Below are 24437 nucleotides of genomic sequence, written 5' to 3' on the forward strand. Positions count from 1 at the left end.
TTCATTAAAGACATACATAGCACACATTTAGTGAAAATCTACCATTACTGTTATAGTAGAAGTCATGTCATTAGCCAGATGTGTATGTTATGATTTTTTGTCATTTGTGATGGATCAACATGATGGTGCAGTAGTTCACAAATATAGGTTACATTTCAAGTAAAATAAATGTTCTTTAAGCAAAGGCTCACTTGAAAGTGGACTTGCTAACAAGCCTGTGATATTGATAAGAACACAACTAACAATGTATAAAGAATTGATTTAAAATATGACAAGTGGTGTCAGAAAACCCTTCTTTTTTATGCCAGAAAGACGAGGTGGCCGAGTGGTTAAGGCGATGAACTGCTAATCCATTGTGCTCTGCACGCATGGGTTCAAATCCCATCCTCGTCGGTTTGGAATTGTTTGCTTGGAAATGGAATTTTGCAAATAATGCTTCATAAGTGAAGCTGACACTCAAAAGTCAAAAATAAACTAATTCAATTAAGAAATCTACTTCAATGAACAGTGCTTTTCATTAAAGACATACATAGAACACATTTAGTGAAAATCTACCATTACTGTTATAGGAGTAGTCATGTCATTGGCCAGATGTGTATGTTATGATTTTTTGTCGTTTGTTATTGATCAACATGATGGTGTAGTAGTTCACAAATATAGGTTACGTTTAAAGTAAAATAAATGTTCTTTAAGCAAAGGCTCACTTGAAAGTGGACTTGCTAACAAGCCTGTGATATTGATGAGAACACAACCAATAATGTATAAATAATTAATTTAAAACAAGACAAGTGGTGTCAGAAAACCCTTCTTTATTTGTGCCAGAAAGACGAGGTGGCCGAGTGGTTAAGGCGATGGACTTCACTTCACTTATAAAACATTATTTGCAAAAATTCCATTTCCTAGCAAACAATTCCACACCGATGAGGATGGGATTTGAATCCATGCGTGCAGAGCACAATGGATTGTGCTCTGCACGCATGGGTTCAAATCCCATCCTTGTCGGTTTGGAATTATATGCTTGGAAATGGAATTTTACAAATAATGCTTCATAAGTGAAGCAGACACTCAAATGTCAAAAATAAACTAATTCATTTAAGAAATCTAGTTCAATGAACAATGCTTTTCATTAAAGACATACATAGCACACATTTAGTGAAAATCTACCATTACTGTTATAGTAGAAGTCATGTCATTGGCCAGATGTGTATGTTATGATTTTTTGTCATTTGTGATGGATCAACATGATGGTGCAGTAGTTCACAAATATAGGTTACATTTCAAGTAAAATAAATGTTCTTTAAGCAAAGGCTCACTTGAAAGTGGACTTGCTAACAAGCCTGTGATATTGATGAGAACACAACCAACAATGTATAAAGAATTGATTTAAAATATGACAAGTGGTGTCAGAAAACCCTTCTCTTTTGTGCCAGAAAGACGAGGTGGCCGAGTGGTTTAGGCGATGGACTGCTAATCCATTGTGCTCTGCACGCATGGGTTCAAATCCCATCTTTATCGGTTTGGAATTGAATGATTTGAAATGGAGTTTAACAAATAATGCTTTATAAGTGAAGTGACACTCAAATGTCAAAAATAAACTAATTCAATTAAGAAATCTACTTCAATGAACAATACTTTTCATTAAAGACATACATAGCACACATTTAGTGAAAATCTACCATTACTGTTATAGTATAAGTCATGTCATTGGCCAGATGTGTATGTTATGATTTTTTGTCATTTGTGATGGATCAACATGATGATGCAGTAGTTCACAAATATAGGTTACATTTCAAGTATATTAAATGTTCTTTAAGCAAAGGCTCACTTGAAAGTGGACTTGCTAACAAGCCTGTGATATTGATGAGAACACAACCAACAAAGTATAAAGAATTGATTTAAAATATGACAAGTGGTGTCCGAAAACCCTTCTTTTTTGTGCCAGAAAGACGAGGTGGCCGAGTAGTTAAGGCGATGGACTGCTAATCCATTGTGCTCTGCACGCATGAGTTCAAATCCCATCATTGTCGGTTTGGAATTGTATGCTTGGAAATGGAGTTTTACAAATAATGCTTCATAAGTGTAGTGACACTCAAATGTCAAAAATAAACTAATTCAATTAAGAAATCTAGTTCAATGAACAATGCTTTTCATTAAAGACATACATAGCACACATTTAGTGAAAATCTACCGATACTGTTATAGTAGAAGGCATGTCATTGGCCAGATGTGTATGTTATGATTTTTTGTCATTTGTGATGGATCAACATGATGGTGCAGTAGTTCACAAATATAGGTTACATTTCAAGTAAAAAAAATGTTCTTTAAGCAAAGGCTCACTTGAAAGTGGACTTGCTAACAAGCCTGTGATATAGATGAGAACACAACTAACAATGTATAAAGAATTGATTTAAAATATGACAAGTGGTGTCAGAAAACCCTTCTTTTTGTGCCAGAAAGACGAGGTGGCCGAGTGGTTAAGGCGATGGACTGCTAATCCATTGTGCTCTGCATGCATGGGTTCAAATCCCATCCTTGTCGGTTTGGAATTGCTTGCTTGGAAATGGAATTTTGCAAATAATGCTTCCTAAGTGACGCTGACACTCAAAAGTCAAAAATAAACTAATTCAATTAAGAAATCTACTTCAATGAACAATGCTTTTCATTAAAGACATACATAGAACACATTTAGTGAAAATCTACCATTACTGTTATAGGAGTAGTCATGTCATTGGCCAGATGTGTATGTTATGTTTTTTTGTCATTTGTGATGGATCAACATGATGGTGCAGTAGTTCACAAATATAGGTTACATTTCAAGTAAAATAAATGTTCTTTAAGCAAAGGCTCACTTGAATGTGGACATGCTAACAAGCCTGTGATATTGATGAGAACACAACCAATAAAGTAAAAATAATTGATTTAAAACAAGACAAGTGGTGTCAGAAAACCCTTCTTTATTTGTGCCAGAATGAGGAGGTGGCCGAGTGGTTAAGGCGATGAACTTCACTTCACTTCACATATGAAGCATTATTTGCAAAAATTCCATTTCCAAGCAAACAATTCCAAACCAACGAGGATGGGATTTGAACCCATGCATGCAGAGCACAATCCATTGTGTTCTCCATGCATGGGTTCAAATCCCATCCTCGTCGGATTGGAATTGTTTGCTTGGAAATGGAATTTTTGCAAATAATGCTTCTTAAGTGAAGCTGACACTCAAATGTCAAAAATATACTAGTTCGATTAAGAAATCTACTTCAATGAACAATGCTTTTCATTAAAGACATTCATAGCACACATTTAGGGAAAAACTACCATTACTGTTATAGTAGAAGTCATGTCATTGGCCAGATGTGTAAGTTATGATTTTTTGTCATTTGTGATGGATCAACATGATGGTGTAGTAGTTCACAAATATAGGTTACATTTCAAGTAAAATAAATGTTCTTTAAGCAAAGGCTCACTTGAAAGTGGACTTGCTAACAAGCCTGTGATATTGATGAGAAAACAACTAACAATGTATAAAGAATTGATTTAAAATATGACAAGTGGTGTCAGAAAACCCTTCTTTTTTGTGCCAGAAAGACGAGGTGGCCGAGTGGTTAAGGCGATGGACTGTTAATCCATTGTGCTCTGCATGCATGGGTTCAAATCCCATCCTCGTCGGTTTGGAATTGCTTGCTTGGAAATGGAATTTTGCAAATAATGCTTCCTAAGTGACGCTGACACTCAAAAGTCAAAAATAAACTAATTCAATTAAGAAATCTACTTCAATGAACAATGCTTTTCATTAAAGACATACATAGAACACATTTAGTGAAAATCTACCATTACTGTTATAGGAGTAGTCATGTCATTGGCCAGATGTGTATGTTATGTTTTTTTGTCATTTGTGATGGATCAACATGCTGGTGCAGTAGTTCACAAATATAGGTTACATTTCAAGTAAAATAAATGTTCTTTAAGCAAAGGCTCACTTGAATGTGGACATGCTAACAAGCCTGTGATATTGATGAGAACACAACCAATAAAGTAAAAATAATTGATTTAAAACAAGACAAGTGGTGTCAGAAAACCCTTCTTTATTTGTGCCAGAATGAGGAGGTGGCCAAGTGGTTAAGGCGATGAACTTCACTTCACTTCACATATGAAGCATTATTTGCAAAAATTCCATTTCCAAGCAAACAATTCCAAACCAACGAGGATGGGATTTGAACCCATGCATGCAGAGCACAATCCATTGTGTTCTCCATGCATGGGTTCAAATCCCATCCTCGTCGGTTTGGAATTGTTTGCTTGGAAATGGAATTTTTGCAAATAATGCTTCTTAAGTGAAGCTGACACTCAAATGTCAAAAATATACTAGTTCAATTAAGAAATCTACTTCAATGAACAATGCTTTTCATTAAAGACATTCATAGCACACATTTAGGGAAAAACTACCATTACTGTTATAGTAGAAGTCATGTCATTGGCCAGATGTGTAAGTTATGATTTTTTGTCATTTGTGATGGATCAACATGATGGTGTAGTAGTTCACAAATATAGGTTACATTTCAAGTAAAATAAATGTTCTTTAAGCAAAGGCTCACTTGAAAGTGGACTTGCTAACAAGCCTGTGATATTGATGAGAACACAACCAACAATGTATAAAGAATTGATTTAAAATATGACAAGTGGTGTCTTGAAAACCCTTCTTTTTTGTGCCAGAAAGACGAGGTGGCCGAGTGGTTAAGGCGATGGATTGCTAATCCATTGTGCTCTGCACGCATGGGTTCAAATCCCATCCTCGTCGGTTGGGAATTGTTTGCTTGGAAATGGAATTTTGCAAATAATGCTTCATAAGTGAAGCTGACACTCAAAAGTCAAAAATAAACTAATTCAATTAAGAAATCTACATCAATGAACAATGCTTTTCATTAAAGACATACATAGCACACATTTAGTGAAAATCTACCATTTCTGTTATAGTAGAAGTCATGTCATTGGCCTGATGTGTATGTTATGATTTTTTGTCGTTTGTGATGGATCAACATGCTGGTGTAGTAGTTCACAAATATAGGTTATGTTTAAAGTAAAATAAATGTTCTTTAAGCAAAGGCTCACTTGAAAGTGGAATTGCTAACAAGCCTGTGATATTGCTGAGAAGACAACCAACAATGTATAAAAAATTGATTTAAAATATGACAAGTGGTGTCAGAAAACCCTTCCTTATTTGTGCCAGAAAGACGAGGTGGCCGAGTGGTTAAGGCGATGGACTGCTAATCCATTGTTCTCTGCACGCATGGGTTCAAATCCCATCCTCGTCGGTTTGGAATTGTTTGCTTGGAAATGGAATTTTGCAAATAATGCTTCATAAGTGAAGCTGACACTCAAAAGTCAAAAATAAACTAATTCAATTAAGAAATCTACTTCAATGAACAATGCTTTTCATTAAAGACATACATAGAACACATTTAGTGAAAATCTACCATAACTGTTATAGAAGAAGTCATGTCATTATCCAGATGGGTATGTTATGATTTTTTGTCGTTTGTGATGGATCAACATGCTGGTGTAGTAGTTCACAAATATAGGTTATGTTTAAAGTAAAATAAATGTTCTTTAAGCAAAGGCTCACTTGAAAGTGGAATTGCTAACAAGCCTGTGATATTGCTGAGAACACAACCAACAATGTATATAGAATTGATTTAAAATATGACAAGTGGTGTCAGAAAAGCCTTCTTTATTTGTGCCAGAAAGATGAGTTGCCCGAGTGGTTAAGGCGATAGACTGCTAATCTATTGCGCTCTGCATGCATGGATTCAAATCCCATCCTTGGCGGTTTGGAATTATATGCTTCGAAATGGAATTTTACAAATAATGCTTCATAAGTGAAGTGACACTCATATGTCAAAAATAAACTAATTCAATTAAGAAATCTACTTCAATGAACAATGCTTTTCATTAAAGACATACATAGAACACATTTAGTGAAAATCTACCATTACTGTTATAGGAGTAGTCATGTCATTGGCCAGATGTGTATGTTATGATTTTTTGTCGTTTGTTATTGATCAACATGATGGTGTAGTAGTTCACAAATATAGGTTACGTTTAAAGTAAAATAAATGTTCTTTAAGCAAAGGCTCACTTGAAAGTGGACTTGCTAACAAGCCTGTGATATTGATGAGAAAACAACTAACAATGTATAAAGAATTGATTTAAAATATGACAAGTGGTGTCAGAAAACCCTTCTTTTTTGTGCCAGAAAGACGAGGTGGCCGAGTGGTTAAGGCGATGGACTGTTAATCCATTGTGCTCTGCATGCATGGGTTCAAATCCCATCCTCGTCGGTTTGGAATTGCTTGCTTGGAAATGGAATTTTGCAAATAATGCTTCCTAAGTGACGCTGACACTCAAAAGTCAAAAATAAACTAATTCAATTAAGAAATCTACTTCAATGAACAATGCTTTTCATTAAAGACATACATAGAACACATTTAGTGAAAATCTACCATTACTGTTATAGGAGTAGTCATGTCATTGGCCAGATGTGTATGTTATGTTTTTTTGTCATTTGTGATGGATCAACATGATGGTGCAGTAGTTCACAAATATAGGTTACATTTCAAGTAAAATAAATGTTCTTTAAGCAAAGGCTCACTTGAATGTGGACATGCTAACAAGCCTGTGATATTGATGAGAACACAACCAATAAAGTAAAAATAATTGATTTAAAACAAGACAAGTGGTGTCAGAAAACCCTTCTTTATTTGTGCCAGAATGAGGAGGTGGCCAAGTGGTTAAGGCGATGAACTTCACTTCACTTCACATATGAAGCATTATTTGCAAAAATTCCATTTCCAAGCAAACAATTCCAAACCAACGAGGATGGGATTTGAACCCATGCATGCAGAGCACAATCCATTGTGTTCTCCATGCATGGGTTCAAATCCCATCCTCGTCGGTTTGGAATTGTTTGCTTGGAAATGGAATTTTTGCAAATAATGCTTCTTAAGTGAAGCTGACACTCAAATGTCAAAAATATACTAGTTCAATTAAGAAATCTACTTCAATGAACAATGCTTTTCATTAAAGACATTCATAGCACACATTTAGGGAAAAACTACCATTACTGTTATAGTAGAAGTCATGTCATTGGCCAGATGTGTAAGTTATGATTTTTTGTCATTTGTGATGGATCAACATGATGGTGTAGTAGTTCACAAATATAGGTTACATTTCAAGTAAAATAAATGTTCTTTAAGCAAAGGCTCACTTGAAAGTGGACTTGCTAACAAGCCTGTGATATTGATGAGAACACAACCAACAATGTATAAAGAATTGATTTAAAATATGACAAGTGGTGTCTTGAAAACCCTTCTTTTTTGTGCCAGAAAGACGAGGTGGCCGAGTGGTTAAGGCGATGGATTGCTAATCCATTGTGCTCTGCACGCATGGGTTCAAATCCCATCCTCGTCGGTTGGGAATTGTTTGCTTGGAAATGGAATTTTGCAAATAATGCTTCATAAGTGAAGCTGACACTCAAAAGTCAAAAATAAACTAATTCAATTAAGAAATCTACATCAATGAACAATGCTTTTCATTAAAGACATACATAGCACACATTTAGTGAAAATCTACCATTTCTGTTATAGTAGAAGTCATGTCATTGGCCTGATGTGTATGTTATGATTTTTTGTCGTTTGTGATGGATCAACATGCTGGTGTAGTAGTTCACAAATATAGGTTATGTTTAAAGTAAAATAAATGTTCTTTAAGCAAAGGCTCACTTGAAAGTGGAATTGCTAACAAGCCTGTGATATTGCTGAGAAGACAACCAACAATGTATAAAAAATTGATTTAAAATATGACAAGTGGTGTCAGAAAACCCTTCCTTATTTGTGCCAGAAAGACGAGGTGGCCGAGTGGTTAAGGCGATGGACTGCTAATCCATTGTTCTCTGCACGCATGGGTTCAAATCCCATCCTCGTCGGTTTGGAATTGTTTGCTTGGAAATGGAATTTTGCAAATAATGCTTCATAAGTGAAGCTGACACTCAAAAGTCAAAAATAAACTAATTCAATTAAGAAATCTACTTCAATGAACAATGCTTTTCATTAAAGACATACATAGAACACATTTAGTGAAAATCTACCATAACTGTTATAGAAGAAGTCATGTCATTATCCAGATGGGTATGTTATGATTTTTTGTCGTTTGTGATGGATCAACATGCTGGTGTAGTAGTTCACAAATATAGGTTATGTTTAAAGTAAAATAAATGTTCTTTAAGCAAAGGCTCACTTGAAAGTGGAATTGCTAACAAGCCTGTGATATTGCTGAGAACACAACCAACAATGTATAAAGAATTGATTTAAAATATGACAAGTGGTGTCAGAAAAGCCTTCTTTATTTGTGCCAGAAAGATGAGTTGCCCGAGTGGTTAAGGCGATAGACTGCTAATCTATTGCGCTCTGCATGCATGGATTCAAATCCCATCCTTGGCGGTTTGGAATTATATGCTTCGAAATGGAATTTTACAAATAATGCTTCATAAGTGAAGTGACACTCATATGTCAAAAATAAACTAATTCAATTAAGAAATCTACTTCAATGAACAATGCTTTTCATTAAAGACATACATAGAACACATTTAGTGAAAATCTACCATTACTGTTATAGGAGTAGTCATGTCATTGGCCAGATGTGTATGTTATGATTTTTTGTCGTTTGTTATTGATCAACATGATGGTGTAGTAGTTCACAAATATAGGTTACGTTTAAAGTAAAATAAATGTTCTTTAAGCAAAGGCTCACTTGAAAGTGGACTTGCTAACAAGCCTGTGATATTGATGAGAACACAACCAATAATGTATAAATAATTAATTTAAAACAAGACAAGTGGTGTCAGAAAACCCTTCTTTATTTGTGCCAGAAAGACGAGGTGGCCGAGTGGTTAAGGCGATGGACTTCACTTCACTTATAAAACATTATTTGCAAAAATTCCATTTCCTAGCAAACAATTCCAAACCGATGAGGATGGGATTTGAACCCATGCGTGCAGAGCACAATCCATTGTGCTCTGCATCCATGGGTTCAAATCCCATCCTCGTCGGTTTGGAATTATTTGCTTGGAAATTGAATTTTTGCAAATAATGCTTCATAAGTGAAGCAGACACTCAAATGTCAAAAATAAACTAGTTCAATTAAGAAATCTACTTCAATGAACAATGCTTTTCATTAAAGACATACATAGAACACATTTAGTGAAAATCTACCATTACTGTTATAGTAGTAGTCATGTCATTGGCCAGATTTGTATGTTATGATTTTTTGTCATTTGTGATGGATCAACATGATGGTGCAGTAGTTCACAAATATAGGTTACATTTCAAGTAAAATAAATGTTCTTTAAGCAAAGGCTCACTTGAAAGTGGACTTGCTAACAAGCCTGTGATATTGATGAGAACACAACCAATAATGTATAAATAATTAATTTAAAACAAGACAAGTGGTGTCAGAAAACCCTTCTTTATTTGTGCCAGAAAGACGAGGTGGCCGAGTGGTTAAGGCGATGGACTTCACTTCACTTATAAAACATTATTTGCAAAAATTCCATTTCCTAGCAAACAATTCCAAACCGATGAGGATGGGATTTGAACCCATGAAATCCATTGTGCTCTGCATCCATGGGTTCAAATCCCATCCTCGTCGGTTTGGAATTATTTGCTTGGAAATGGAATTTTTGCAAATAATGCTTCATAAGTGAAGCAGACACTCAAATGTCAAAAATAAACTAGTTCAATTAAGAAATCTACTTCAATGAACAATGCTTTTCATTAAAGACATACATAGAACACATTTAGTGAAAATCTACCATTACTGTTATAGTAGTAGTCATGTCATTGGCCAGATTTGTATGTTATGATTTTTTGTCATTTGTGATGGATCAACATGATGGTGCAGTAGTTCACAAATATAGGTTACATTTCAAGTAAAATAAATGTTCTTTAAGCAAAGGCTCACTTGAAAGTGGACTTGCTAACAAGCCTGTGATATTGATGAGAACACAACTAACAATGTATAAATAATTGATTTAAAATATGACAAGTGGTGTCAGAAAACCCTTCTTTTTTGTGCCAGAAAGACGAGGTGGCCGAGTGGTTAAGGCGATGGACTGCTAATCCATTGTGCTCTGCACGCATGGGCTCAAATCCCATCCTCGTCGGTTTGGAATTGTTTGCTTGGAAATGGAATTTTGCAAATAATACTTCATAAGTGAAGCTGACACTCAAAAGTCAAAAATAAACTAATTCAATTAAGAAATCTACTTCAATGAACAATGCTTTTCATTAAAGACATACATAGAACACATTTAGTGAAAATCTACCATTACTGTTATAGGAGTAGTCATGTCATTGGCCAGATGTGTATGTTATGTTTTTTTGTCATTTGTGATGGATCAACATGATGGTGCAGTAGTTCACAAATATAGGATACATTTCAAGTAAAATAAATGTTCTTTAAGCAAACGCTCACTTGAATGTGGACATGCTAACAAGCCTGTGATATTGATGAGAACACAACCAATAATGTATAAATAATTGATTTAAAACAAGACAAGTGGTGTCAGAAAACCCTTCTTTATTAGTGCCAGAAAGACGAGGTGGCCGAGTGGTTAAGGCGATGGACTTCACTTCACTTATAAAACATTATTTGCAAAAATTCCATTTCCTAGCAAACAATTCCACACCGATGAGGATGGGATTTGAATCCATGCATGCAGAGCACAATGGATTGTGCTCTGCACGCATGGGTTCAAATCCCATCCTTGTCGGTTTGGAATTATATGCTTGGAAATGGAATTTTACAAATAATGCTTCATAAGTGAAGCAGACACTCAAATGTCAAAAATAAACTAATTCATTTAAGAAATCTAGTTCAATGAACAATGCTTTTCATTAAAGACATACATAGCACACATTTAGTGAAAATCTACCATTACTGTTATAGTAGAAGTCATGTCATTGGCCAGATGTGTATGTTATGATTTTTTGTCATTTGTGATGGATCAACATGATGGTGCAGTAGTTCACAAATATAGGTTACATTTCAAGTAAAATAAATGTTCTTTAAGCAAAGGCTCACTTGAAAGTGGACTTGCTAACAAGCCTGTGATATTGATAAGAACACAACTAACAATGTATAAAGAATTGATTTAAAATATAACAAGTGGTGTCAGAAAACCCTTCTTTTTTATGCCAGAAAGACGAGGTGGCCGAGTGGTTAAGGCGATGGACTGCTAATCCATTGTGCTCTGCACGCATGGGTTCAAATCCCATCCTCGTCGGTTTGGAATTGTTTGCTTGGAAATGGAATTTTGCAAATAATGCTTCATAAGTGAAGCTGACACTCAAAAGTCAAAAATAAACTAATTCAATTAAGAAATCTACTTCAATGAACAATGCTTTTCATTAAAGACATACATAGAACACATTTAGTGAATATCTACCATTACTGTTATAGGAGTAGTCATGTCATTGGCCAGATGTGTATGTTATGATTTTTTGTCGTTTGTGATGGATCAACATGATGGTGTTGTAGTTCACAAATATAGGTTACGTTTAAAATAAAATAAATGTTCTTTAAGCAAAGGCTCACTTGAAAGTGGTCTTGCTAACAAGCCTGTGATATTGATGAGAACACAACCAATAATGTATAAATAATTGCTTTAAAACAAGACAAGTGGTGTCAGAAAACCCTTCTTTATTTGTGCCAGAAAGACGAGGTGGCCGAGTGGTTAAGGCGATGGACTTCACTTCACTTATAAAACATTATTTGCAAAAATTCCATTTCCTAACAAACAATTCCAAACCGATGAGGATGGGATTTGAACCCATGCGTGCAGAGCACAATCCATTGTGCTCTGCATCCATGGGTTCAAATCCCATCCTCGTCGGTTTGGAATTATTTGCTTGGAAATGGAATTTTTGCAAATAATGCTTCATAAGTGAAGCAGACACTCAAATGTCAAAAATAAACTAGTTCAATTAAGAAATCTACTTCAATGAACAATGCTTTTCATTAAAGACATACATAGAACACATTTAGTGAAAATCTACCATTACTGTTATAGTAGTAGTCTTGTCATTGGCCAGATTTGTATGTTATGATTTTTTGTCGTTTGAGATGGATCAACATGAAGGTGTAGTAGTTCACAAATATAAGTTACGTTTAAAGTAAAATAAATGTTCTTTAAGCAAAGGCTCACTTGAAAGTGGACTTGCTAACAAGCCTGTGATATTGATGAGAACACAAGCAACAATGTATAAAGAATTGATTTAAAATATGACAAGTGGTGTCAGAAAACCCTTCTCTTTTGTGCCAGAAAGACGAGGTGGCCGAGTGGTTTAGGCGATGGACTGCTAATCCATTGTGCTCTGCACGCATGGGTTCAAATCCCATCTTTATCGGTTTGGAATTGAATGCTTTGAAATGGAGTTTAACAAATAATGCTTTATAAGTGAAGTGACACTCAAATGTCAAAAATAAACTAATTCAATTAAGAAATCTACTTCAATGAACAATGCTTTTCATTAAAGACATACATAGCACACATTTAGTGAAAATCTACCATTACTGTTATAGTAGAAGTCATGTCAATGGCCTGATGTGTATGTTATGATTTTTTGTCGTTTGTGATGGATCAACATGCTGGTGTAGTAGTTCACAAATATAGGTTATGTTTAAAGTAAAATAAATGTTCTTTAAGCAAAGGCTCACTTGAAAGTGGAATTGCTAACAAGCCTGTGATATTGCTGAGAAGACAACCAACAATGTATAAAAAATTGATTTAAAATATGACAAGTGGTGTCAGAAAACCCTTCCTTATTTGTGCCAGAAAGACGAGGTGGCCGAGTGGTTAAGGCGATGGACTGCTAATCCATTGTGCTCTGCATGCATGGGTTCAAATCCCATCCTCGTCGGTTTGGAATTGTTTGCTTGGAAATGGAATTTTGCAAATAATGCTTCATAAGTGAAGCTGACACTCAAAAGTCAAAAATAAACTAATTCAATTAAGAAATCTACTTCAATGAACAATGCTTTTCATTAAAGACATACATAGAACACATTTAGTGAAAATCTACCATTACTGTTATAGTAGAAGTCATGTCATTATCCAGATGTGTATGTTATGATTTTTTGTCGTTTGTGATGGATCAACATGCTGGTGTAGTAGTTCACAAATATAGGTTATGTTTAAAGTAAAATAAATGTTCTTTAAGCAAAAGCTCACTTGAAAGTGGAATTGCTAACAAGCCTGTGATATTGCTGAGAACACAACCAACAATGTATAAAGAATTGATTTAAAATATGACAAGTGGTGTCAGAAAACCCTTCTTTATTTGTGCCAGAAAGATGAGGTGGCAGAGTGGTTAAGGCGATGGACTGCTAATCCATTGCGCTCTGCACGCATGGATTCAAATCCCATCCTTGTCGGTTTGGAATTATATGCTTCGAAATGGAATTTTACAAATAATGCTTCATAAGTGAAGTGACACTCAAATGTCAAAAATAAACTAATTCAATTAAGAAATCTAGTTCAATGAACAATGCTTTTCATTAAAGACATACATAGCACACATTTAGTGAAAATCTACCATTACTGTTATAGTAGAAGTCATGTCATTAGCCAGATGTGTATGTTATGATTTTTTGTCATTTGTGATGGATCAACATGATGGTGCAGTAGTTCACAAATATAGGTTACATTTCAAGTAAAATAAATGTTCTTTAAGCAAAGACTCACTTGAAAGTGGACTTGCTAACAAGCCTGTGATATTGATAAGAACACAACTAACAATGTATAAAGAATTGATTTAAAATATGACAAGTGGTGTCAGAAATCCCTTCTTTTTTATGCCAGAAAGACGAGGTGGCCGAGTTGTTAAGGCGATGAACTGCTAATCCATTGTGCTCTGCACGCATGGGTTCAAATCCCATCCTCGTCGGTTTGGAATTGTTTGCTTGGAAATGGAATTTTGCAAATAATGCTTCATAAGTGAAGCTGACACTCAAAAGTCAAAAATAAACTAATTCAATTAAGAAATCTACTTCAATGAACAATGCTTTTCATTAAAGACATACATAGAACACATTTAGTGAAAATCTACCATTACTGTTATAGGAGTAGTCATGTCATTGGCCAGATGTGTATGTTATGATTTTTTGTCGTTTGTTATTGATCAACATGATGGTGTAGTAGTTCACAAATATAGGTTACGTTTAAAGTAAAATAAATGTTCTTTAAGCAAAGGCTCACTTGAAAGTGGACTTGCTAACAAGCCTGTGATATTGATGAGAACACAACCAATAATGTATAAATAATTAATTTAAAACAAGACAAGTGGTGTCAGAAAACCCTTCTTTATTTGTGCCAGAAAGACGAGGTGGCCGAGTGGTTAAGGCGATGGACTTCACTTCACTTATAAAACATTATTTGCAAAAATTCCATTTCCTAGCAAATAATTCCACAGCGATGAGGATGGGATTTGAATCCATGCGTGCAGAGCACAATGGATTGTGCTCTGCACGCATGGGTTCAAATCCCATCCTTGTCGGTTTGGAATTATATGCTTGGAAATGGAATTTTACAAATAATGCTTCATAAGTGAAGCAGACACGCAAATGTCAAAAATAAACTAATTCATTTAAGAAATCTAGTTCAATGAACAATGCTTTTCATTAAAGACATACATAGCACACATTTAGTGAAAATCTACCACTACTGTTATAGGAGTAGTCATGTCATTGGCCAGATGTGTATATTATGATTTTTTGTCGTTTGTGATGGATCAACATGATGGTGTTGTAGTTCACAAATATAGGTTACGTTTAAAGTAAAATAAATGTTCTTTAAGCAAAGGCTCACTTGAAAGTGGTCTTGCTAACAAGCCTGTGATATTGATGAGAACACAACCAATAATGTATAAATAATTGCTTTAAAACAAGACAAGTGGTGTCAGAAAACCCTTCTTTATTTGTGCCAGAAAGACGAGGTGGCCGAGTGGTTAAGGCGATGGACTTCACTTCACTTATAAAACATTATTTGCAAAAATTCCATTTCCTAACAAACAATTCCAAACCGATGAGGATGGGATTTGAACCCATGCGTGCAGAGCACAATCCATTGTGCTCTGCATCCATGGGTTCAAATCCCATCCTCGTCGGTTTGGAATTATTTGCTTGGAAATGGAATTTTTGCAAATAATGCTTCATAAGTGAAGCAGACACTCAAATGTCAAAAATAAAAAAGTTCAATTAAGAAATCTACTTCAATGAACAATGCTTTTCATTAAAGACATACATAGAACACATTTAGTGAAAATCTACCATTACTGTTATAGTAGTAGTCTTGTCATTGGCCAGATTTGTATGTTATGATTTTTTGTCGTTTGTGATGGATCAACATGATGGTGTAGTAGTTCACAAATATAAGTTACGTTTAAAGTAAAATAAATGTTCTTTAAGCAAAGGCTCACTTGAAAGTGGACTTGCTAACAAGCCTGTGATATTGATGAGAACACAACCAACAATGTATAAAGAATTGATTTAAAATATGACAAGTGGTGTCAGAAAACCCTTCTCTTTTGTGCCAGAAAGACGAGGTGGCCGAGTGGTTTAGGCGATGGACTGCTAATCCATTGTGCTCTGCACGCATGGGTTTAAATCCCATCTTTATGGGTTTGGAATTGAATGCTTTGAAATGGAGTTTAACAAATAATGCTTTATAAGTGAAGTGACACTCAAATGTCAAAAATAAACTAATTCAATTAAGAAATCTACTTCAATGAACAATGCTTTTCATTAAAGACATACATAGCACACATTTAGTGAAAATCTACCATTACTGTTATAGTATAAGTCATGTCATTGGCCAGATGTGTATGTTATGATTTTTTGTCATTTGTGATGGGTCAACATGATGATGCAGTAGTTCACAAATATAGGTTACATTTCAAGTATATTAAATGTTCTTTAAGCAAAGGCTCACTTGAAAGTGGACTTGCTAACAAGCCTGTGATATTGATGAGAACACAACCAACAAAGTATAAAGAATTGATTTAAAATATGACAAGTGGTGTCCGAAAACCCTTCTTTTTTGTGCCAGAAAGACGAGGTGGCCGAGTGGTTAAAGCGGTGGACTGCTAATCCATTGTGCTCTGCACGCATGAGTTCAAATCCCACCCTTATCGGTTTGGAATTGAATGCTTTGAAATGGAGTTTAACAAATAATGCTTTATAAGTGAAGTGACACTCAAATGTCAAAAATAAACTAATTCAATTAAGAAATCTACTTCAATGAACAATGCTTTTCATTAAAGACATACATAGCACACATTTAGTGAAAATCTACCATTACTGTTATAGTAGAAGTCATGTCATTGGCCTGATGTGTATGTTATGATTTTTTGTCGTTTGTGATGGATCAACATGCTGGTGTAGTAGTTCACAAATATAGGTTATGTTTAAAGTAAAATAAATGTTCTTTAAGCAAAGGCTCACTTGAAAGTGGAATTGCTAACAAGCCTGTGATATTGCTGAGAAGACAACCAACAATGTATAAAAAATTGATTTAAAATATGACAAGTGGTGTCAGAAAACCCTTCCTTATTTGTGCCAGAAAGACGAGGTGGCCGAGTGGTTAAGGCGATGGACTGCTAATCCATTGTTCTCTGCACGCATGGGTTCAAATCCCATCCTCGTCGGTTTGGAATTGTTTGCTTGGAAATGGAATTTTGCAAATAATGCTTCATAAGTGAAGCTGACACTCAAAAGTCAAAAATAAACTAATTCAATTAAGAAATCTACTTCAATGAACAATGCTTTTCATTAAAGACATACATAGAACACATTTAGTGAAAATCTACCATTACTGTTATAGTAGAAGTCATGTCATTATCCAGATGTGTATGTTATGATTTTTTGTCGTTTGTGATGGATCAACATGCTGGTGTAGTAGTTCACAAATATAGGTTATGTTTCAAGTAAAATAAATGTTCTTTAAGCAAAGACTCACTTGAAAGTGGACTTGCTAACAAGCCTGTGATATTGATAAGAACACAACTAACAATGTATAAAGAATTGATTTAAAATATGACAAGTGGTGTCAGAAAACCCTTCTTTTTTATGCCAGAAAGACGAGGTGGCCGAGTGGTTAAGGCGATGAACTGCTAATCCATTGTGCTCTGCACGCATGGGTTCAAATCCCATCCTCGTCGGTTTGGAATTGTTTGCTTGGAAATGGAATTTTTGCAAATAATGCTTCATAAGTGAAGCAGACACTCAAATGTCAAAAATAAACTAGTTCAATTAAGAAATCTACTTCAATGAACAATGCTTTTCATTAAAGACATACATAGAACACATTTAGTGAAAATCTACCATTACTGTTATAGTAGTAGTCTTGTCATTGGCCAGATGTGTATGTTATGATTTTTTGTCGTTTGTGATGGATCAACATGATGGTGTAGTAGTTCACAAATATAAGTTACGTTTAAAGTAAAATAAATGTTCTTTAAGCAAAGGCTCACTTGAAAGTGGACTTGCTAACAAGCCTGTGATATTGATGAGAACACAACCAACAATGTATAAAGAATTGATTTAAAATATGACAAGTGGTGTCAGAAAACCCTTCTCTTTTGTGCCAGAAAGACGAGGTGGCCGAGTGGTTTAGGCGATGGACTGCTAATCCATTGTGCTCTGCACGCATGGGTTCAAATCCCATCTTTATGGGTTTGGAATTGAATGCTTTGAAATGGAGATTAACAAATAATGCTTTATAAGTGAAGTGACACTCAAATGTCAAAAATAAACTAATTCAATTAAGAAATCTACTTCAATGAACAATGCTTTTCATTAAAGACATACATAGCACACATTTAGTGAAAATCTACCATTACTGTTATAGTATAAGTCATGTCATTGGCCAGATGTGTATGTTATGATTTTTTGTCATTTGTGATGGATCAACATGATGATGCAGTAGTTCACAAATATAGGTTACATTTCAAGTATATTAAATGTTCTTTAAGCAAAGGCTCACTTGAAAGTGGACTTGCTAACAAGCCTGTGATATTGATGAGAACACAACCAACAAAGTATAAAGAATTGATTTAAAATATGACAAGTGGTGTCCGAAAACCCTTCTATTTTGTGCCAGAAAGACGAGGTGGCCGAGTGGTTAAAGCGGTGGACTGCTAATCCATTGTGCTCTGCACGCATGAGTTCAAATCCCATCCTTGTCGGTTTGGAATTGTATGCTTGGAAATGGAGTTTTACAAATAATGCTTCATAAGTGTAGTGACACTCAAATGTCAAAAATAAACTAATTCAATTAAGAAATCTAGTTCAATGAACAATGCTTTTCATTAAAGACATACATAGCACACATTTAGTGAAAATCTACCGATACTGTTATAGTAGAAGGCATGTCATTGGCCAGATGTGTATGTTATGATTTTTTGTCATTTGTGATGGATCAACATGATGGTGCAGTAGTTCACAAATATAGGTTACATTTCAAGTAAAATAAATGTTCTTTAAGCAAAGGCTCACTTGAAAGTGGACTTGCTAACAAGCCTGTGATATTGATGAGAACACAACTAACAATGTATAAAGAATTGATTTAAAATATGACAAGTGGTGTCAGAAAACCCTTCTTTTTTGTGCCAGAAAGACGAGGTGGCCGAGTGGTTAAGGCGATGGACTGCTAATCCATTGTGCTCTGCACGCATGGGTTCAAATCCCATCCTCGTCGGTTTGGAATTGTTTGCTTGGAAATGGAATTTTGCAAATAATGCTTCATAAGTGAAGCTGACACTCAAAAGTCAAAAATAAACTAATTCAATTAAGAAATCTACTTCAATGAACAATGCTTTTCATTAAAGACATACATAGAACACATTTAGTGAAAATCTACCTTTACTGTTATAGGAGTAGTCATGTCATTGGCCAGATGTTTATGTTATGTTTTTTTGTCATTTGTGATGGATCAACATGATGGTGCAGTAGTTCACTAATATAGGTTACATTTCAAGTAAAATAAATGTTCTTTAAGCAAAGGCTCACTTGAATGTGGACATTCTAACAAGCCTGTGATATTGATGAGAACACAACCAATAAAGTAAAAATAATTGATTTAAAACAAGACAAGTGGTGTCAGAAAACCCTTCTTTATTTGTGCCAGAATGAGGAGGTGGCCGAGTGGTTAAGGCGATGAACTTCACTTCACTTCACATATGAAGCATTATTTGCAAAAATTCAATTTCCAAGCAAACAATTCCAAACCAACGAGGATGGGATTTGAACCCATGCATGCAGAGCACAATCCATTGTGCTCTCCATGCATGGGTTCAAATCCCATCCTCGTCGGTTTGGAATTGTTTGCTTGGAAATGGAATTATTGCAAATAATGCATCTTAAGTGAAGCTGACACTCAAATGTCAAAAATATACTAGTTCAATTAAGAAATCTACTTCAATGAACAATGCTTTTCATTAAAGACATTCATAGCACACATTTAGGGAAAAACTACCATTACTGTTATAGTAGAAGTCATGTCATTGGCCAGATGTGTAAGTTATGATTTTTTGTCATTTGTGATGGATCAACATGATGGTGTAGTAGTTCACAAATATAGGTTACATTTAAAGTAAAATAAATGTTATTTAAGCAAAGGCTCACTTGAAAGTGGACTTGCTAACAAGCCTGTGATATTGATGAGAACACAACCAACAATGTATAAAGAATTGATTTAAAATATGACAAGTGGTGTCTTGAAAACCATTCTTTTTTGTGCCAGAAAGACGAGGTGGCCGAGTGGTTAAGGCGATGGACTGCTAATCCATTGTGCTCTGCACGCATGGGTTCAAATCCCATCCTCGTCGGTTGGGAATTGTTTGCTTGGAAATGGAATTTTGCAAATAATGCTTCATAAGTGAAGCTCACACTCAAAAGTCAAAAATAAACTAATTCAATTAAGAAATCTACATCAATGAACAATGCTTTTCATTAAAGACATACATAGCACACATTTAGTGAAAATCTACCATTACTGTTATAGTAGAAGTCATGTCATTGGCCTGATGTGTATGTTATGATTTTTTGTCGTTTGTGATGGATCAACATGCTGGTGTAGTAGTTCACAAATATAGGATATGTTTAAAGTAAAATAAATGTTCTTTAAGCAAAGGCTCACTTGAAAGTGGAATTGCTAACAAGCCTGTGATATTGCTGAGAAGACAACCAACAATGTATAAAAAATTGATTTAAAATATGACAAGTGGTGTCAGAAAACCCTTCCTCATTTGTGCCAGAAAGACGAGGTGGCCGAGTGGTTAAGGCGATGGACTGCTAATCCATTGTGCTCTGCACGCATGGGTTCAAATCCCATCTTTATCGGTTTGGAATTGAATGCTTTGAAATGGAGCTTAACAAATAATGCTTTATAAGTGAAATGACACTCAAATGTCAAAAATAAACTAATTCAATTAAGAAATCTACTTCAATGAACAATGCTTTTCATTAAAGACATACATAGCACACATTTAGTGAAAATCTACCATTACTGTTATAGTATAAGTCATGTCATTGGCCAGATGTGTATGTTATGATTTTTTGTCATTTGTGATGGATCAACATGATGATGCAGTAGTTCACAAATATAGGTTACATTTCAAGTATATTAAATGTTCTTTAAGCAAAGGCTCACTTGAAAGTGGACTTGCTAACAAGCCTGTGATATTGATGAGAACACAACCAACAAAGTATAAAGAATTGATTTAAAATATGACAAGTGGTGTCCGAAAACCCTTCTTTTTTGTGCCAGAAAGACGAGGTGGCCGAGTGGTTAAGGCGATGGACTGCTAATCCATTGTGCTCTGCACGCATGAGTTCAAATCCCATCCTTGTCGGTTTGGAATTGTATGCTTGGAAATGGGATTTTACAAATAATGCTTCATAAGTGAAGTGACACTCAAATGTCAAAAATAAACTAATTCAATTAGGAAATCTTCTTCAATGAACAATGCTTTTCATTAAAGACATACATAGAACACATTTAGTGAAAATCTACCATTACTGTTATAGTAGAAGTCATGTCATTGGCCAGATGTGTATGTTATGATTTTTTGTCGTTTGTGATGGATCAACATGCTGGTGTAGTAGTTCACAAATATAGGTTATGTTTAAAGTAAAATAAATGTTCTTTAAGCAAAGGCTCACTTGAAAGTGGAATTGCTAACAAGCCTGTGATATTGCTGAGAACACAACCAACAATGTATAAAGAATTGATTTAAAATATGACAAGTGGTGTCAGAAAACCCTTCTTTATTTGTGCCAGAAAGATGAGGTGGCCGAGTGGTTAAGGCGATGGACTGCTAATCCATTGCGCTCTGCACGCATGGATTCAAATCCCATCCTTGTCGGTTTGGAATTATATGCTTCGAAATGGAATTTTACAAATAATGCTTCATAAGTGAAGTGACACTCAAATGTCAAAAATAAACTAATTCAATTAAGAAATCTAGTTCAATGAACAATGCTTTTCATTAAAGACATACATAGCATACATTTAGTGAAAATCTACCATTACTGTTATAGTAGAAGTCATGTCATTAGCCAGATGTGTATGTTATGATTTTTTGTCATTTGTGATGGATCAACATGATGGTGCAGTAGTTCACAAATATAGGTTACATTTCAAGTAAAATAAATGTTCTTTAAGCAAAGGCTCACATGAAAGTGGACTTGCTAACAAGCCTGTGATATTGATAAGAACACATCTAACAATGTATAAAGAATTGATTTAAAATATGACAAGTGGTGTCAGAAAACTCTTCTTTTTTATGCCAGAAAAACGAGGTGGCCGAGTGGTTAAGGCGATGAACTACTAATCCATTGTGCTCTGCACGCATGGGTTCAAATCCCATCCTCGTCGGTTTGGAATTGTTTGCTTGGAAATGGAATTTTGCAAATAATGCTTCATAAGTGAAGCTGACACTCAAAAGTCAAAAATAAACTAATTCAATTAAGAAATCTACTTCAATGAACAATGCTTTTCATTAAAGACATACATAGAACACATTTAGTGAAAATCTACCATTACTGTTATAGGAGTAGTCATGTCATTGGCCAGATGTGTATGTTATGTTTTTATGTCATTTGTGATGGATCAACATGATGGTGCAGTAGTTCACAAATATAGGATACATTTCAAGTAAAATAAATGTTCTTTAAGCAAAGGCTCACTTGAATGTGGACATGCTAACAAGCCTGTGATATTGATGAGAACACAACCAATAATGTATAAATAATTGATTTAAAACAAGACAAGTGGTGTCAGAAAACCCTTCTTTATTTGTGCCAGAAAGACGAGGTGGCCGAGTGGTTAAGGCGATGGACTTCACTTCACTTATAAAACATTATTTGCAAAAATTCCATTTCCTAACAAACAATTCCAAACCGACGAGGATGGGATTTGAACCCATGCATGCAGAGCACAATCCATTGTGCTCAGCATCCATGGGTTCAAATCCCATCCTCGTAGGTTTGGAATTATTTGCTTGGAAATGGAATTTTTGCAAATAATGCTTCATAAGTGAAGCAGACACTCAAATGTCAAAAATAAACTAGTTCAATTAAGAAATCTACTTCAATGAACAATGCTTTTCATTAAAGACATACATAGCACACATTTAGTGAAAATCTACCATTACTGTTATAGTATAAGTCATGTCATTGGCCAGATGTGTATGTTATGATTTTTTGTCATTTATGATGGATCAACATGATGATGCAGTAGTTCACAAATATAGGTTACATTTCAAGTATATTAAATGTTCTTTAAGCAAAGGCTCACTTGAAAGTGGACTTGCTAACAAGCCTGTGATATTGATGAGAACACAACCAACAAAGAATAAAGAATTGATTTAAAATATGACAAGTGGTGTCCGAAAACCCTTCTTTTTTGTGCCAGAAAGACGAGGTGGCCGAGTGGTTAAGGCGATGGACTGCTAATCCATTGTGCTCTGCACGCATGAGTTCAAATCCCATCCTTGTCGGTTTGGAATTGTATGCTTGGAAATGGGATTTTACAAATAATGCTTCATAAGTGAAGTGACACTCAAATGTCAAAAATAAACTAATTCAATTAAGAAATCTAGTTCAATGAACAATGCTTTTCATTAAAGACATACATAGCACACATTTAGTGAAAATCTACCATTACTGTTATAGTAGAAGTCATGTCATTAGCCAGATGTGTATGTTATGATTTTTTGTCATTTGTGATGGATCAACATGATGGTGCAGTAGTTCACAAATATAGGTTACATTTCAACTAAAATAAATGTTCTTTAAGCAAAGGCTCACTTGAAAGTGGACTTGCTAACAAGCCTGTGATATTGATAAGAACACATCTAACAATGTATAAATAATTGATTTAAAACAAGACAAGTGGTGTCAGAAAACCCTTCTTTATTTGTGCCAGAATGACGAGGTGGCCGAGTGGTTAAGGCGATGAACTTCACTTCACTTCACATATGAAGCATTATTTGCAAAAATTCCATTTCCAAGCAAACAATTCCAAACCAACGAAGATGGGATTTGAACCCATGCATGCAGAGCACAATCCATTGTGCTCTCCATGCATGGGTTCAAATCCCATCCTCGTCGGTTTGGAATTGTTTGCTTGGAAATGGAATTTTTGCAAATAATGCTTCTTAAGTGAAGCTGACACTCAAATGTCAAAAATATACTAGATCAATTAAGAAATCTACTTCAATGAACAATGCTTTTCATTAAAGACATTCATAGCACACATTTAGGGAAAAACTACCATTACTGTTATAGTAGAAGTCATGTCATTGGCCAGATTTGTAAGTTATGATTTTTTGTCATTTGTGATGGATCAACATGATGGGGTAGTAGTTCACAAATATAGGTTACATTTAAAGTAAAATAAATGTTATTTAAGCAAAGGCTCACTTGAAAGTGGACTTGCTAACAAGCCTGTGATATTGATGAGAACACAACCAACAATGTATAAAGAATTGATTTAAAATATGACAAGTGGTGTCAGAAAACCCTTCTTTATTTGTGCCAGAAAGACGAGGTGGCCGAGTGGTTAAGGCGATGGACTGCTAATCCATTGTGCTCTGCACGCATGGGTTCAAATCCCATCCTTGTCGGTTGGGAATTGTTTGCTTGGAAATGGAATTTTGCAAATAATGCTTCATAAGTGAAGCTGACACTCAAAAGTCAAAAATAAACTAATTCAATTAAGAAATCTACTTCAATGAACAATGCTTTTCATTAAAGACATACATAGCACACATTTAGTGAAAATCTACCATTACTGTTATAGTAGAAGTCATGTCATTGGCCAGATG

The 24437-nt window shown here is 35.0% G+C and overlaps 20 non-coding genes across 20 annotated transcripts; all 20 read left to right on the forward strand.

Moving 5' to 3' along the window:
• Window positions 1–311: 311 nt before the first annotated feature.
• TRNAS-GCU (transfer RNA serine (anticodon GCU)) lies at window positions 312–393 on the forward strand. The gene has a single exon. It is a non-coding gene; the product is annotated as a tRNA-Ser (tRNA).
• A 2063-nt stretch (window positions 394–2456) lies between these two features.
• Window positions 2457–2538, forward strand: TRNAS-GCU (transfer RNA serine (anticodon GCU)). The gene has a single exon. It is a non-coding gene; the product is annotated as a tRNA-Ser (tRNA).
• Window positions 2539–3584: 1046 nt separating this feature from the next.
• On the forward strand, window positions 3585–3666 carry TRNAN-GUU (transfer RNA asparagine (anticodon GUU)). The gene has a single exon. It is a non-coding gene; the product is annotated as a tRNA-Asn (tRNA).
• A 1047-nt stretch (window positions 3667–4713) lies between these two features.
• Window positions 4714–4795, forward strand: TRNAS-GCU (transfer RNA serine (anticodon GCU)). The gene has a single exon. It is a non-coding gene; the product is annotated as a tRNA-Ser (tRNA).
• A 432-nt stretch (window positions 4796–5227) lies between these two features.
• On the forward strand, window positions 5228–5309 carry TRNAS-GCU (transfer RNA serine (anticodon GCU)). The gene has a single exon. It is a non-coding gene; the product is annotated as a tRNA-Ser (tRNA).
• A 944-nt stretch (window positions 5310–6253) lies between these two features.
• Window positions 6254–6335, forward strand: TRNAN-GUU (transfer RNA asparagine (anticodon GUU)). The gene has a single exon. It is a non-coding gene; the product is annotated as a tRNA-Asn (tRNA).
• A 1047-nt stretch (window positions 6336–7382) lies between these two features.
• TRNAS-GCU (transfer RNA serine (anticodon GCU)) lies at window positions 7383–7464 on the forward strand. The gene has a single exon. It is a non-coding gene; the product is annotated as a tRNA-Ser (tRNA).
• Window positions 7465–7896: 432 nt separating this feature from the next.
• Window positions 7897–7978, forward strand: TRNAS-GCU (transfer RNA serine (anticodon GCU)). The gene has a single exon. It is a non-coding gene; the product is annotated as a tRNA-Ser (tRNA).
• A 2153-nt stretch (window positions 7979–10131) lies between these two features.
• TRNAS-GCU (transfer RNA serine (anticodon GCU)) lies at window positions 10132–10213 on the forward strand. The gene has a single exon. It is a non-coding gene; the product is annotated as a tRNA-Ser (tRNA).
• Window positions 10214–11253: 1040 nt separating this feature from the next.
• Window positions 11254–11335, forward strand: TRNAS-GCU (transfer RNA serine (anticodon GCU)). Its single transcript has one exon. It is a non-coding gene; the product is annotated as a tRNA-Ser (tRNA).
• Window positions 11336–12889: 1554 nt separating this feature from the next.
• Window positions 12890–12971, forward strand: TRNAS-GCU (transfer RNA serine (anticodon GCU)). The gene has a single exon. It is a non-coding gene; the product is annotated as a tRNA-Ser (tRNA).
• Window positions 12972–16672: 3701 nt separating this feature from the next.
• TRNAS-GCU (transfer RNA serine (anticodon GCU)) lies at window positions 16673–16754 on the forward strand. Its single transcript has one exon. It is a non-coding gene; the product is annotated as a tRNA-Ser (tRNA).
• A 431-nt stretch (window positions 16755–17185) lies between these two features.
• TRNAS-GCU (transfer RNA serine (anticodon GCU)) lies at window positions 17186–17267 on the forward strand. The gene has a single exon. It is a non-coding gene; the product is annotated as a tRNA-Ser (tRNA).
• Window positions 17268–18723: 1456 nt separating this feature from the next.
• Window positions 18724–18805, forward strand: TRNAS-GCU (transfer RNA serine (anticodon GCU)). Its single transcript has one exon. It is a non-coding gene; the product is annotated as a tRNA-Ser (tRNA).
• Window positions 18806–19852: 1047 nt separating this feature from the next.
• On the forward strand, window positions 19853–19934 carry TRNAS-GCU (transfer RNA serine (anticodon GCU)). Its single transcript has one exon. It is a non-coding gene; the product is annotated as a tRNA-Ser (tRNA).
• A 432-nt stretch (window positions 19935–20366) lies between these two features.
• Window positions 20367–20448, forward strand: TRNAS-GCU (transfer RNA serine (anticodon GCU)). The gene has a single exon. It is a non-coding gene; the product is annotated as a tRNA-Ser (tRNA).
• A 430-nt stretch (window positions 20449–20878) lies between these two features.
• On the forward strand, window positions 20879–20960 carry TRNAS-GCU (transfer RNA serine (anticodon GCU)). The gene has a single exon. It is a non-coding gene; the product is annotated as a tRNA-Ser (tRNA).
• Window positions 20961–21903: 943 nt separating this feature from the next.
• On the forward strand, window positions 21904–21985 carry TRNAS-ACU (transfer RNA serine (anticodon ACU)). The gene has a single exon. It is a non-coding gene; the product is annotated as a tRNA-Ser (tRNA).
• A 1041-nt stretch (window positions 21986–23026) lies between these two features.
• On the forward strand, window positions 23027–23108 carry TRNAS-GCU (transfer RNA serine (anticodon GCU)). Its single transcript has one exon. It is a non-coding gene; the product is annotated as a tRNA-Ser (tRNA).
• A 1046-nt stretch (window positions 23109–24154) lies between these two features.
• Window positions 24155–24236, forward strand: TRNAS-GCU (transfer RNA serine (anticodon GCU)). The gene has a single exon. It is a non-coding gene; the product is annotated as a tRNA-Ser (tRNA).
• Window positions 24237–24437: the final 201 nt, after the last annotated feature.

This window comes from Taudactylus pleione, unplaced genomic scaffold, assembly GCF_031769625.1.
Source record: "Taudactylus pleione unplaced genomic scaffold, aTauple2 ptg000619l, whole genome shotgun sequence".
NCBI classification, from domain to species: domain Eukaryota; kingdom Metazoa; phylum Chordata; class Amphibia; order Anura; family Myobatrachidae; genus Taudactylus; species Taudactylus pleione.